This window comes from Chiloscyllium punctatum, unplaced genomic scaffold (assembly GCF_047496795.1).
Source record: "Chiloscyllium punctatum isolate Juve2018m unplaced genomic scaffold, sChiPun1.3 scaffold_1803, whole genome shotgun sequence".
NCBI classification, from domain to species: domain Eukaryota; kingdom Metazoa; phylum Chordata; class Chondrichthyes; order Orectolobiformes; family Hemiscylliidae; genus Chiloscyllium; species Chiloscyllium punctatum.
Genome location: NW_027311536.1, coordinates 81 through 13,196, shown reverse-complemented (window position 1 = coordinate 13,196; position 13,116 = coordinate 81). Strand labels below are relative to the sequence as shown.

General features: G+C 58.4%; 1 long non-coding RNA gene across 1 annotated transcript; it reads right to left on the bottom strand.

The window, feature by feature from the left end:
* Nucleotides 1-8,324: 8,324 nt before the first annotated feature.
* LOC140475566 (uncharacterized) lies at nt 8,325-12,750 on the bottom strand. The gene is made up of 3 exons (XR_011960084.1): nt 12,641-12,750; nt 10,960-11,086; nt 8,325-8,355 (listed from the first exon to the last, which is right to left on the bottom strand). It is a non-coding gene; the product is annotated as an uncharacterized lncRNA (long non-coding RNA).
* Nucleotides 12,751-13,116: the final 366 nt, after the last annotated feature.

Here is a 13,116-nt window from a genome sequence, read left to right as displayed (position 1 = left end):
GGGATATAGAGAGAGGGGACAGACTGGGGGGACAGTGGGATATAGAGAGAGGGGACAGACTGGGGGGACAGTGGGATATAGAGAGAGGGGACAGACTGTGGGGGACAGTGGGATATAGAGAGAGGGGACAGACTGGGGGGACAGTGGGATATAGAGAGAGGGGACAGACTGGGGGGACAGTGGGATATATAGAGAGGGGGCAGACAGGGGAGACAGTGGGATATAGAGAGAGGGGACAGACTGGGGGGACAGTGTGATATAGAGACGGGGAACAGACTGGGGGAACAGTGGGATATAGAGAGAGGGGACAGACTGGGGGACAGTGGGATATGGATAGAGGGGACAGACTGGGGGGACAGTGGGATATAGAGAGAGGGGACAGACTGGGGGGGAACAGTGGGATATAGAGAGAGGGGACAGACTGGGGGAACAGTGGGATATAGAGAGAGGGGCCAGACTGGGGGGACAGTGGGATATAGAGAGAGGGGACAGAATGGGGGGACAGTGGGAGATAGAGAGAGGGGACAGACTGGGGGGACAGTGGGATATAGAGAGAGGGGACAGACTGGGGGGAACAGTGGGATATAGAGAGAGGGGACTGACTGGGGGGACAGTGGGGTATAGAGAGAGGGGACAGACTGGGGGGACAGTGGGATATAGAGAGAGGGGACAGACTGGGGGGACAGTGGGATATAGAGAGTGGGGACAGACTGGGGGGACAGTGGGATATAGAGAGAGGGGACAGAGTAGGGGGACAGTGGGATATAGAGAGAGGGGACAGAGTGGGGGAACAGTGGGATATAGAGAGAGGGGACAGACTGGGGGGAGAGTGGGATATAGAGAGAGGGGACAGACTGGGGGGACAGTGGGATATAGAGAGAGGGGACAGAGTGGGGGAACAGTGGGATATAGAGAGAGGGGACAGACTGGGGGGACAGTGGGATATAGAGAGAGGGGACAGACTGGGGGGACAGTGCGATATAGAGAGAGGGGACAGACTGGGGGGACAGTGGGATATAGAGAGAGGGGACAGACTGGGGGGGACAGTGGGATATAGAGAGGGGGGACAGACTGGGGGGACAGTGGGATATAGAGAGAGGGGACAGACTGGGGGGACAGTGCGGTATAGAGAGAGGGGACAGACTGGGGGGACAGTGGGATATAGAGAGAGGGGACAGACAGGGGGAACAGTGGGATATCGAGAGAGGGGACAGACTGAGGGGACAGTGGGATATAGAGAGAGGGGACAGACTGGGGGGACAGTGGGATATAGAGAGAGGGGACAGACTGGGGGGACAGTGGGATATAGAGAGAGGGGACAGACTGGGGGGACAGTGGGATATAGAGAGAGGGGACAGACTGGGGGAACAGTGGGATATAGAGAGAGGGGACAGACTGTGGGGGACAGTGGGATATAGAGAGAGGGGACAGACTGGGGGGACAGTGGGATATAGAGAGAGGGGACAGACTGGGGGGACAGTGGGATATATAGAGAGGGGGCAGACAGGGGAGACAGTGGGATATAGAGAGAGGGGACAGACTGGGGGGACAGTGTGATATAGAGAGGGGGAACAGACTGGGGGAACAGTGGGATATAGAGAGAGGGGACAGACTGGGGGACAGTGGGATATAGAGAGAGGGGACAGACTGGGGGGACAGTGGGATATAGAGAGAGGGGACAGACTGGGGGGGAACAGTGGGATATAGAGAGAGGGGACAGACTGGGGGAACAGTGGGATATAGAGAGAGGGGACAGACTCGAGGGGGGGACAGTGGGATACAGAGAGAGGGGACAGACGGGGGGAACAGTGGGATATAGAGAGAGGGGCCAGACTGGGGGGACAGTGGGATATAGAGAGAGGGGACAGACTGGGGGGACAGTGGGATATAGAGAGAGGGGACAGACTGGGGGGACAGTGGGATATAGAGAGAGGGGACAGACTGGGGGGACAGTGGGATATAGAGAGAGGGGACAGACAGGGGGAACAGTGGGATATCGAGAGAGGGGACAGACTGAGGGGACAGTGGGATATAGAGAGAGGGGACAGACTGGGGGAACAGTGGGATATAGAGAGAGGGGACAGACTGGGGGGACAGTGGGATATAGAGAGAGGGGACAGACTGTGGGGGACAGTGGGATATAGAGAGAGGGGACAGACTGGGGGGACAGTGGGATATAGAGAGAGGGGACAGACTGGGGGGACAGTGGGATATATAGAGAGGGGGCAGACAGGGGAGACAGTGGGATATAGAGAGAGGGGACAGACTGGGGGAACAGTGGGATATAGAGAGAGGGGACAGACTTGGGGACAGTGGGATATAGAGAGAGGGGACAGACTGGGGGGACAGTGGGATATAGAGAGAGGGGACAGACTGGGGGGGAACAGTGGGATATAGAGAGAGGGGACAGACTGGGGGAACAGTGGGATATAGAGAGAGGGGACAGACTCGAGGGGGGGACAGTGGGATACAGAGAGAGGGGACAGACGGGGGGAACAGTGGGATATAGAGAGAGGGGACAGACTGGGGGAACAGTGGGATATAGAGAGAGGGGACAGAATGGGGGGACAGTGGGATATAGAGAGAGGGGACAGACTGGGGGGAACAGTGAGATATAGAGAGAGGGGACAGACTGGGGGAACAGTGGGATATAGAGAGAGGGGACAGACTGGGGGGACAGTGGGATATAGAGAGAGGGGACAGACTGGGGGTGACAGTGGGATATAGAGAGAGGGGACAGACTGGGAGACAGTGGGATATAGAGAGAGGGGACAGACTGGGGGGAACAGTGGGATATAGAGAGAGGGGACAGACTGGGGGAACAGTGGGATATAGAGAGAGGGGACAGACTGGGGGGACAGTGGGATATAGAGAGAGGGGACAGACTGGGGGGACAGTGGGATATAGAGAGAGGGGACAGACTGGGGGAACAGTGGGATATAGAGAGAGGGGACAGACTGGGGGAACAGTGGGATATAGGGAGAGGGGACAGACTGGGGGGACAGTGGGATATAGAGAGAGGGGACAGACTGGGGGAACAGTGAGATATAGAGAGAGGGGACAGACTGGGGGAACAGTGGGATATAGAGAGAGGGGACAGACTGGGGGGGACAGTGGGATATAGAGAGAGGGACAGACTGGGGGAACAGTGGGATCTAGAGAGAGGGGACAGACTGGGGGGGACAGTGGGATATAGAGAGAGGGGACAGACTGGGGGGGACAGTGGGATATAGAGAGAGGGGACAGACTGGGGGGGAACAGTGGGATATAGAGAGAGGGGACAGACTGGGGGGGACAGTGGGATATAGAGAGAGGGGACAGACTGGGGGGGACAGTGGGATATAGAGAGAGGGGACAGACTGGGGGGACAGTGGGATATAGAGAGAGGGGACAGACTCGAGGGGGGGACAGTGGGATATAGAGAGAGGGGACAGACTGGGGGAACAGTGGGATATAGAGAGAGGGGACAGACTGGGGGGACAGTGGGATATAGAGAGAGGGGACAGACTGGGGGGACAGTGGGATATAGAGAGAGGGGACAGACTGGGGGGACAGTGGGATATAGAGAGAGGGGACAGACTGGGGGGACTGGGGGATAGAGAGAGGGGACAGACTGGGGGGACAGTGGGATATAGAGAGAGGGGACAGACTGGGGGGACAGTGGGATATAGAGAGAGGGAACAGACTGGGGGGACAGTGGGATATAGAGAGAGGGGACAGACTGGGGGGGGACAGTGGGATATAGAGAGAGGGGACAGACTGGGGGAACAGTGGGATATAGAGAGAGGGGACAGACTGGGGGGAACAGTGGGATATAGAGTGAGGGGACAGACTGGGGGGACAGTGGCATATAGAGAGAGGGGACAGACTGGGGGGACAGTGGGATATAGAGAGAGGGGACAGATGGGGGGACAGTGGGATATAGAGAGAGGGGACAGACTAGGGGGGACAGTGGGATATAGAGAGAGGGGACAGACTGGGGGGACAGTGGGATATAGAGAGAGGGGACAGACTGGGGGGGACAGTGGGATATAGAGAGAGGGGACAGACTGGGGGAACAGTGGGATATAGAGAGAGGGGACAGACTGGGGGGGACAGTGGGATATAGAGAGAGGGGACACACTCGGGGGACAGTGGGATATAGAGAGAGAGGGGACAGACTGGGGGGACAGTGGGATATAGAGAGAGGGGACAGACTGGGGGGACAGTGGGATATAGAGAGAGAGGACAGACTGGGGGGGACAGTGGGATATAGAGAGAGGGGACAGACTGGGGGGGACAGTGGGATATAGAGAGAGGGGACAGACTGGGGGAACAGTGGGATATAGGGAGAGGGGACAGACTGGGGGGGACAGTGGGATATAGAGAGAGGGGACAGACTGGGGGAACAGTGGGATATAGAGAGAGGGGACAGACTGGGGGGACAGTGGGATATAGAGAGAGGGGACAGACTGGGGGTGACAGTGGGATATAGAGAGAGGGGACAGACTGGGAGACAGTGGGATATAGAGAGAGGGGACAGACTGGGGGGAACAGTGGGATATAGAGAGAGGGGACAGACTGGGGGAACAGTGGGATATAGAGAGAGGGGACAGACTGGGGGGACAGTGGGATATAGAGAGAGGGGACAGACTGGGGGGAACAGTGGGATATAGAGAGAGGGGACAGACTGGGGGAACAGTGGGATATAGAGAGAGGGGACAGACTGGGGGGACAGTGGGATATAGAGAGAGGGGACAGACTGGGGGGACAGTGGGATATAGAGAGAGGGGACAGACTGGGGGAACAGTGGGATATAGAGAGAGGGGACAGACTGGGGGAACAGTGGGATATAGGGAGAGGGGACAGACTGGGGGGACAGTGGGATATAGAGAGAGGGGACAGACTGGGGGAACAGTGAGATATAGAGAGAGGGGACAGACTGGGGGAACAGTGGGATATAGAGAGAGGGGACAGACTGGGGGGGACAGTGGGATATAGAGAGAGGGACAGACTGGGGGAACAGTGGGATCTAGAGAGAGGGGACAGACTGGGGGGGACAGTGGGATATAGAGAGAGGGGACAGACTGGGGGGGACAGTGGGATATAGAGAGAGGGGACAGACTGGGGGGGAACAGTGGGATATAGAGAGAGGGGACAGACTGGGGGGGACAGTGGGATATAGAGAGAGGGGACAGACTGGGGGGGACAGTGGGATATAGAGAGAGGGGACAGACTGGGGGGACAGTGGGATATAGAGAGAGGGGACAGACTCGAGGGGGGGACAGTGGGATATAGAGAGAGGGGACAGACTGGGGGAACAGTGGGATATAGAGAGAGGGGACAGACTGGGGGGACAGTGGGATATAGAGAGAGGGGACAGACTGGGGGGACAGTGGGATATAGAGAGAGGGGACAGACTGGGGGGACAGTGGGATATAGAGAGAGGGGACAGACTGGGGGGACTGGGGGATAGAGAGAGGGGACAGACTGGGGGGACAGTGGGATATAGAGAGAGGGGACAGACTGGGGGGACAGTGGGATATAGAGAGAGGGAACAGACTGGGGGGACAGTGGGATATAGAGAGAGGGGACAGACTGGGGGGGGACAGTGGGATATAGAGAGAGGGGACAGACTGGGGGAACAGTGGGATATAGAGAGAGGGGACAGACTGGGGGGAACAGTGGGATATAGAGTGAGGGGACAGACTGGGGGGACAGTGGCATATAGAGAGAGGGGACAGACTGGGGGAACAGTGGGATATAGAGAGAGGGGACAGACTGGGGGGGACAGTGGGATATAGAGAGAGGGGACACACTCGGGGGACAGTGGGATATAGAGAGAGAGGGGACAGACTGGGGGGACAGTGGGATATAGAGAGAGGGGACAGACTGGGGGGACTGTGGGATATAGAGAGAGGGGACAGACTGGGGGGACAGTGGGATATAGAGAGAGGGGACAGACTGGGGGGACAGTGGGATATAGAGAGAGAGGACAGACTGGGGGGGACAGTGGGATATAGAGAGAGGGGACAGACTGGGGGGGACAGTGGGATATAGAGAGAGGGGACAGACTGGGGGAACAGTGGGATATAGGGAGAGGGGACAGACTGGGGGGGACAGTGGGATATAGAGAGAGGGGACAGACTGGGGGGACAGTGGGATATAGAGAGAGGGGACACACTGGGGGGACAGTGGGATATAGAGAGAGGGGACAGACTGGGGGGACAGTGGGATATAGAGAGAGGGGACAGACTGTGGGGGACAGTGGGATATAGAGAGAGGGGACAGACTGGGGGGACAGTGGGATATAGAGAGAGGGGACAGACTGGGGGGACAGTGGGATATATAGAGAGGGGGCAGACAGGGGAGACAGTGGGATATAGAGAGAGGGGACAGACTGGGGGAACAGTGGGATATAGAGAGAGGGGACAGACTTGGGGACAGTGGGATATAGAGAGAGGGGACAGACTGGGGGGACAGTGGGATATAGAGAGAGGGGACAGACTGGGGGGGAACAGTGGGATATAGAGAGAGGGGACAGACTGGGGGAACAGTGGGATATAGAGAGAGGGGACAGACTCGAGGGGGGGACAGTGGGATACAGAGAGAGGGGACAGACGGGGGGAACAGTGGGATATAGAGAGAGGGGCCAGACTGGGGGGACAGTGGGATATAGAGAGAGGGGACAGAATGGGGGGACAGTGGGATATAGAGAGAGGGGACAGACTGGGGGGAACAGTGAGATATAGAGAGAGGGGACAGACTGGGGGAACAGTGGGATATAGAGAGAGGGGACAGACTGGGGGGACAGTGGGATATAGAGAGAGGGGACAGACTGGGGGTGACAGTGGGATATAGAGAGAGGGGACAGACTGGGGGACAGTGGGATATAGAGAGAGGGGACAGACTGGGGGGAACAGTGGGATATAGAGAGAGGGGACAGACTGGGGGAACAGTGGGATATAGAGAGAGGGGACAGACTGGGGGGACAGTGGGATATAGAGAGAGGGGACAGACTGGGGGGACAGTGGGATATAGAGAGAGGGGACAGACTGGGGGAACAGTGGGATATAGAGAGAGGGGACAGACTGGGGGAACAGTGGGATATAGGGAGAGGGGACAGACTGGGGGGACAGTGGGATATAGAGAGAGGGGACAGACTGGGGGAACAGTGAGATATAGAGAGAGGGGACAGACTGGGGGAACAGTGGGATATAGAGAGAGGGGACAGACTGGGGGGGACAGTGGGATATAGAGAGAGGGACAGACTGGGGGAACAGTGGGATCTAGAGAGAGGGGACAGACTGGGGGGGACAGTGGGATATAGAGAGAGGGGACAGACTGGGGGGGACAGTGGGATATAGAGAGAGGGGACAGACTGGGGGGGAACAGTGGGATATAGAGAGAGGGGACAGACTGGGGGGGACAGTGGGATATAGAGAGAGGGGACAGACTGGGGGGGACAGTGGGATATAGAGAGAGGGGACAGACTGGGGGGACAGTGGGATATAGGGAGAGGGGACAGACTGGGGGGGACAGTGGGATATAGAGAGAGGGGACAGACTGGGGGAACAGTGGGATATAGGGAGAGGGGACAGACTGGGGGGGACAGTGGGATATAGAGAGAGGGGACAGACTGGGGGGACAGTGGGATATAGAGAGAGGGGACACACTGGGGGGACAGTGGGATATAGAGAGAGGGGACAGACTGGGGGGACAGTGGGATATAGAGAGAGGGGACAGACCGGGGGGACAGTGGGATATAGAGAGAGGGGACAGACTGGGGGAACAGTGGGATATAGAGAGAGGGGACAGACTGGGGGGACAGTGGGATATAGAGAGAGGGGACAGACTGGGGGGACAGTGGGATATAGAGAGAGGGGACAGACTGGGGGGACAGTGGGATATAGAGAGAGAGGACAGACTGGGGGGGACAGTGGGATATAGAGAGAGGGGACAGACTGGGGGGGACAGTGGGATATAGAGAGAGGGGACAGACTGGGGGAACAGTGGGATATAGGGAGAGGGGACAGACTGGGGGGGACAGTGGGATATAGAGAGAGGGGACAGACTAGGGGGACAGTGGGATATAGAGAGAGGGGACACACTGGGGGGACAGTGGGATATAGAGAGAGGGGACAGACTGGGGGGACAGTGGGATATAGAGAGAGGGGACAGACCGGGGGGACAGTGGGATATAGAGAGAGGGGACAGACCGGGGGGACAGTGGGATATAGAGAGAGGGGACAGACCGGGGGGACAGTGGGATATAGAGAGAGGGGACAGACTGGGGGGACAGTGGGATATAGAGAGAGGGGACAGACTGGGGGGACAGGATTCTTACCTCAGGAACTCTGATGCATGTTTTGAAAACTGTAAATTGGAAACAAATCAGTTAGAATACCCTACACTCTGACATCAGTGGTTAGTGAGGGGGTTACAGAGACAGGGAGGGGGTGTAGGGGGGTTACAGAGATAGGGAGGGGGTGTAGGGGGGTTACAGAGACAGGGAGGGGGTGTAGGGGGGTTACAGAGACAGGGAGGGGGTGTAGGGGGGTTACAGAGATAGGGAGGGGGTGTAGGGGGTTACAGAGATAGGGAGGGGGTGTAGGGGGTTACAGAGATAGGGAGGGTGTGTAGGGGGGTTACAGAGATAGGGAGGGGGTGTAGGGGGGTTACAGAGACAGGGAGGGGGTGTAGGGGGGTTACAGAGACAGGGAGGGGGTGTACGGGGGTTACAGAGATAGGGAGGGGGTGTAGGGGGTTACAGAGATAGGGAGGGGGTGTAGTGGGGTTACAGAGACAGGGAGGGGGTGTAGGGGGTTACAGAGATAGGGAGGGGGTGTAGGGGGTTACAGAGACAGGGAGGGTGTGTAGGGGGGTTACAGAGATAGGGAGGGGGTGTAGGGGGGTTACAGAGATAGGGAGGGGGTGTAGGGGGGTTACAGAGATAGGGAGGGGGTGTAGGGGGGTTACAGAGACAGGGAGGGGGTGTAGGGGGTTACAGAGATAGGGAGGGTGTGTAGGGGGGTTACAGAGATAGGGAGGGGGTGTAGGGGGGTTACAGAGACAGGGAGGGGGTGTAGGGGGGTTACAGAGACAGGGAGGGGGTGTAGGGGGTTACAGAGATAGGGAGGGTGTGTAGGGGGGTTACAGAGATAGGGAGGGGGTGTAGGGGGTTACAGAGATAGGGAGGGTGTGTAGGGGGGTTACAGAGATAGGGAGGGGGTGTAGGGGGGGTTACAGAGACAGGGAGGGGGTGTAGGGGGTTACAGAGATAGGGAGGGTGTGTAGGGGGTTACAGAGATAGGGAGGGTGTGTAGGGGGGTTACAGAGATAGGGAGGGTGTGTAGGGGGGTTACAGAGACAGGGAGGGGGTGTAGGGGGGTTACAGAGACAGGGAGGGGGTGTAGGGGGTTACAGAGATAGGGAGGGTGTGTAGGGGGGTTACAGAGATAGGGAGGGGGTGTAGGGGGGTTACAGAGATAAGGAGGGGGTGCAGGGGGGTTACAGAGACAGGGAGGGGGTGTAGGGGGGTTACAGAGACAGGGAGGGTGTGTAGGGGGGTTACAGAGATAGGGAGGGGGTGTAGGGGGGGTTACAGAGACAGGGAGGGGGTGTAGGGGGGTTACAGAGATTGGGAGGGGGTGTAGGGGGGTTACAGAGATAGGGAGGGGGTGTAGGGGGGTTACAGAGATAGGGAGGGGGTGTAGGGGGTTACAGAGATAGGGAGGGTGTGTAGGGGGGTTACAGAGATAGGGAGGGGGTGTAGGGGGGGTTACAGAGACAGGGAGGGGGTGTAGGGGGGTTACAGAGATTGGGAGGGGGTGTAGGGGGGTTACAGAGATAGGAGGGGGTTAGGGGGTTACAGAGATAGGGAGGGGGTGTAGGGGGTTACAGAGACAGGGAGGGGGTGCAGGGGGTTACAGAGACAGGGAGGGGGTGCAGGGGGTTACAGAGACAGGGAGGGGGTGCAGGGGGTACAGAGACAGGGAGGGGGTGCAGGGGGTTACAGAGACAGGGAGGGGGTGCAGGGGGTTACAGAGATAGGGAGGGGGTGTAGGGGGGGTTACAGAGACAGGGAGGGGGTGCAGGGGGTTACAGAGACAGGGAGGGGGTGCAGGGGGTTACAGAGATAGGGAGGGGTGTAGGGGGGGTTACAGAGACAGGGAGGGGGTGCAGGGGGTTACAGAGACAGGGAGGGGGTGTAGGGGGTTACAGAGATAGGGAGGGGGTGCAGGGGGTTACAGAGACAGGGAGGGGGTGCAGGGGGTTACAGAGACAGGGAGGGGGTGTAGGGGGGGTTACAGAGATAGGGAGGGGGTGTAGGGGGGTTACAGAGATAGGGAGGGGGTGTAGGGGGTTACAGAGGACAGGGAGGGGGTGTAGGGGGTTACAGAGATAGGGAGGGGGTGTAGGGGGGTTACAGAGACAGGGAGGGGGTGTAGGGGGTTACAGAGACAGGGAGGGGGTGTAGGGGGGGTTACAGAGACAGGAGGGGGTGTAGGGGGTTACAGAGACAGGGAGGGGGTGTTGGGGGTTACAGGGATAGGGAGGGTGTGTAGGGGGTTACAGAGACAGGGAGGGGGTGTAGGGGGGTTACAGAGATAGGGAGGGGGGTGTAGGGGGTTACAGAGACAGGGAGGGGGTGTAGGGGGTTACAGACACAGGGAGGGGGTGTAGGGGGGTTACAGAGACAGGGAGGGGGTGTAGGGGGTTACAGAGACAGGGAGGGGGTGTTGGGGGTTACAGGGATAGGGAGGGTGTGTAGGGGGTTACAGAGACAGGGAGGGGGTGTAGGGGGGTTACAGAGATAGGGAGGGGGGGTGTAGGGGGTTACAGAGACAGGGAGGGGGTGTAGGGGGTTACAGAGACAGGGAGGGGGTGTAGGGGGGTTACAGAGACAGGGAGGGGGTGTAGGGGGGTTACAGAGAGAGGGAGGGGGTGCGGGGGTGTTGGGGTAACAGTGAGACCCACCCCATTTTAGGCAGGGGGAGTCTAATGGCTCGTTCCTGCCGCATGTCCCGGAGAATGCAGTAACCGGTGAGGATGACCACCAGGAGCAACATCGACGATAACGCAGCCAGAGACATGGACGTCGAATCTGCAGATCGACGGAGAGAGCAGAAAAGAATCATTTATGGGATCCCGCGCTCTCTCCCCATAGCCCTGTATCGATCCCCAAACTAATCCCACTGTCCCCCCCACTCTCTCTCCCCATAGCCCTGTATCCATCCCCAAACTAATCCCACTGTCCCCCCTCTCTCTCCCTCCCCATAGCCCTGTATCCATCCCCAAACTAATCCCACTGTCCCCCCTCTCTCTCCCCATAGCCCTGTATCGATCCCCAAACTAATCCCACTGTCCCCCCGCTCTCTCTCCCCATAGCCCTGTATCCATCCCCAAACTAATCCACTGTCCCCCCGCTCTCTCTCCCCATAGCCCTGTATCCATCCCCAAACTAATCCCACTGTCCCCCCCGCTCTCTCTCCCCATAGCCCTGTATCCATCCCCAAACTAATCCACTATCCCCCGCTCTCTCTCCCCATAGCCCTGTATCCATCCCCAAACTAATCCCACTGTCCCCCCCGCTCTCTCTCCCCATAGCCCTGTATCCATCCCCAAACTAATCCCACTGTCCCCCGCTCTCTCTCTCCCCATAGCCCTGTATCCATCCCCAAACTAATCCCACTGTCCCCCCGCTCTCTCTCTCCCCATAGCCCTGTATCCATCCCCAAACTAATCCCACTGTCCCCCCGCTCTCTCTCTCCCCATAGCCCTGTATCCATCCCCAAACTAATCCCACTGTCCCCCTCTCTCTCCCCATAGCCCTGTATCGATCCCCAAACTAATCCCACTGTCCCGCCCGCTCTCTCTCCCCATAGCCCTGTATCCATCCCCAAACTAATCCCACTGTCCCCCCACTCTCTCTCCCCATAGCCCTGTATCGATCCCCAAACTAATCCCACTGTCCCCCCCGCTCTCTCTCTCCCCATAGCCCTGTATCCATCCCCAAACTAATCCCACTGTCCCCCCCTCTCTCTCTCTCTCCCATAGCCCTGTATCGATCCCCAAACTAATCCCACTGTCCCCCTCTCTCTCTCCCCATAGCCCTGTATCGATCCCCAAACTAATCCCACTGTCCCCCCTCTCTCTCTCCCCATAGCCCTGTATCGATCCCCAAACTAATCCCACTGTCCCCCCGCTCTCATCTCCCCATAGCCCCGTATCGATCCCCAAACTAATCCCACTGTCCCCCCGCTCTCTCTCCCCATAGCCCTGTATCGATCCCCAAACTAATCCCACTGTCCCCCCGCTCTCTCTCCCCATAGCCCTGTATCCATCCCCAAACTAATCCCACTGTCCCCCCTCTCTCTCTCCCCATAGCCCTGTATCCATCCCCAAACTAATCCACTGTCCCCCCTCTCTCTCCCCATAGCCCTGTATCCATCCCCAAACTAATCCCACTGTCCCCCCGCTCTCTCTCCCCATAGCCCTGTATCCATCCCCAAACTAATCCCACTGTCCCCCCTCTCTCTCCCCATAGCCCTGTATCCATCCCCAAACTAATCCCACTGTCCCCCACTCTCTCTCCCCATAGCCCTGTATCCATCCCCACACTAATCCCACTGTCCCGTGGACTCTCTCTCTCTCTCACCTGAGGCCGTTCGGCCTGCGGCTTTCTCCTGTCCCAGCCGTGCGGGTTGGCACCTGGCGTCTGAGCTTGCGTTCCCCGCCCTCTCGGTCTCGAGCCCCCGGCGTTGGCAGCTGCGAGGAGGGGTGTGGGAGGCGGAAGGGGGGGAGAGAGGGGCGAGGGTTAAGATCCACAGCCCTGCTTCTGGAACTTTCCGCGGGGGTTTTCCCCACCCCACCGGCACCCTCCCTCCCTCCCCCCCCCCATCACCACCCCCACGTGAGCACCCTCCCTCTCTCTCTGTCTCTCTCTCTCTCTCCCTCTCTCTCTCTCACTCTCCCTCTCTCACTCTCTCTCTCCCTCCCTCTCTCTCTCCCTCTCTCTCCCTCTCCCTCTCCCTCCTTCCCTCTCTCTCTCTCTCCCTCCCTCTCTCCCTCTCTCTCTCTCCCTCTCTGTCTCTGTCTCTCTCTCTCTGTCTCTCTCTCTCTCTGTCTCTCTCT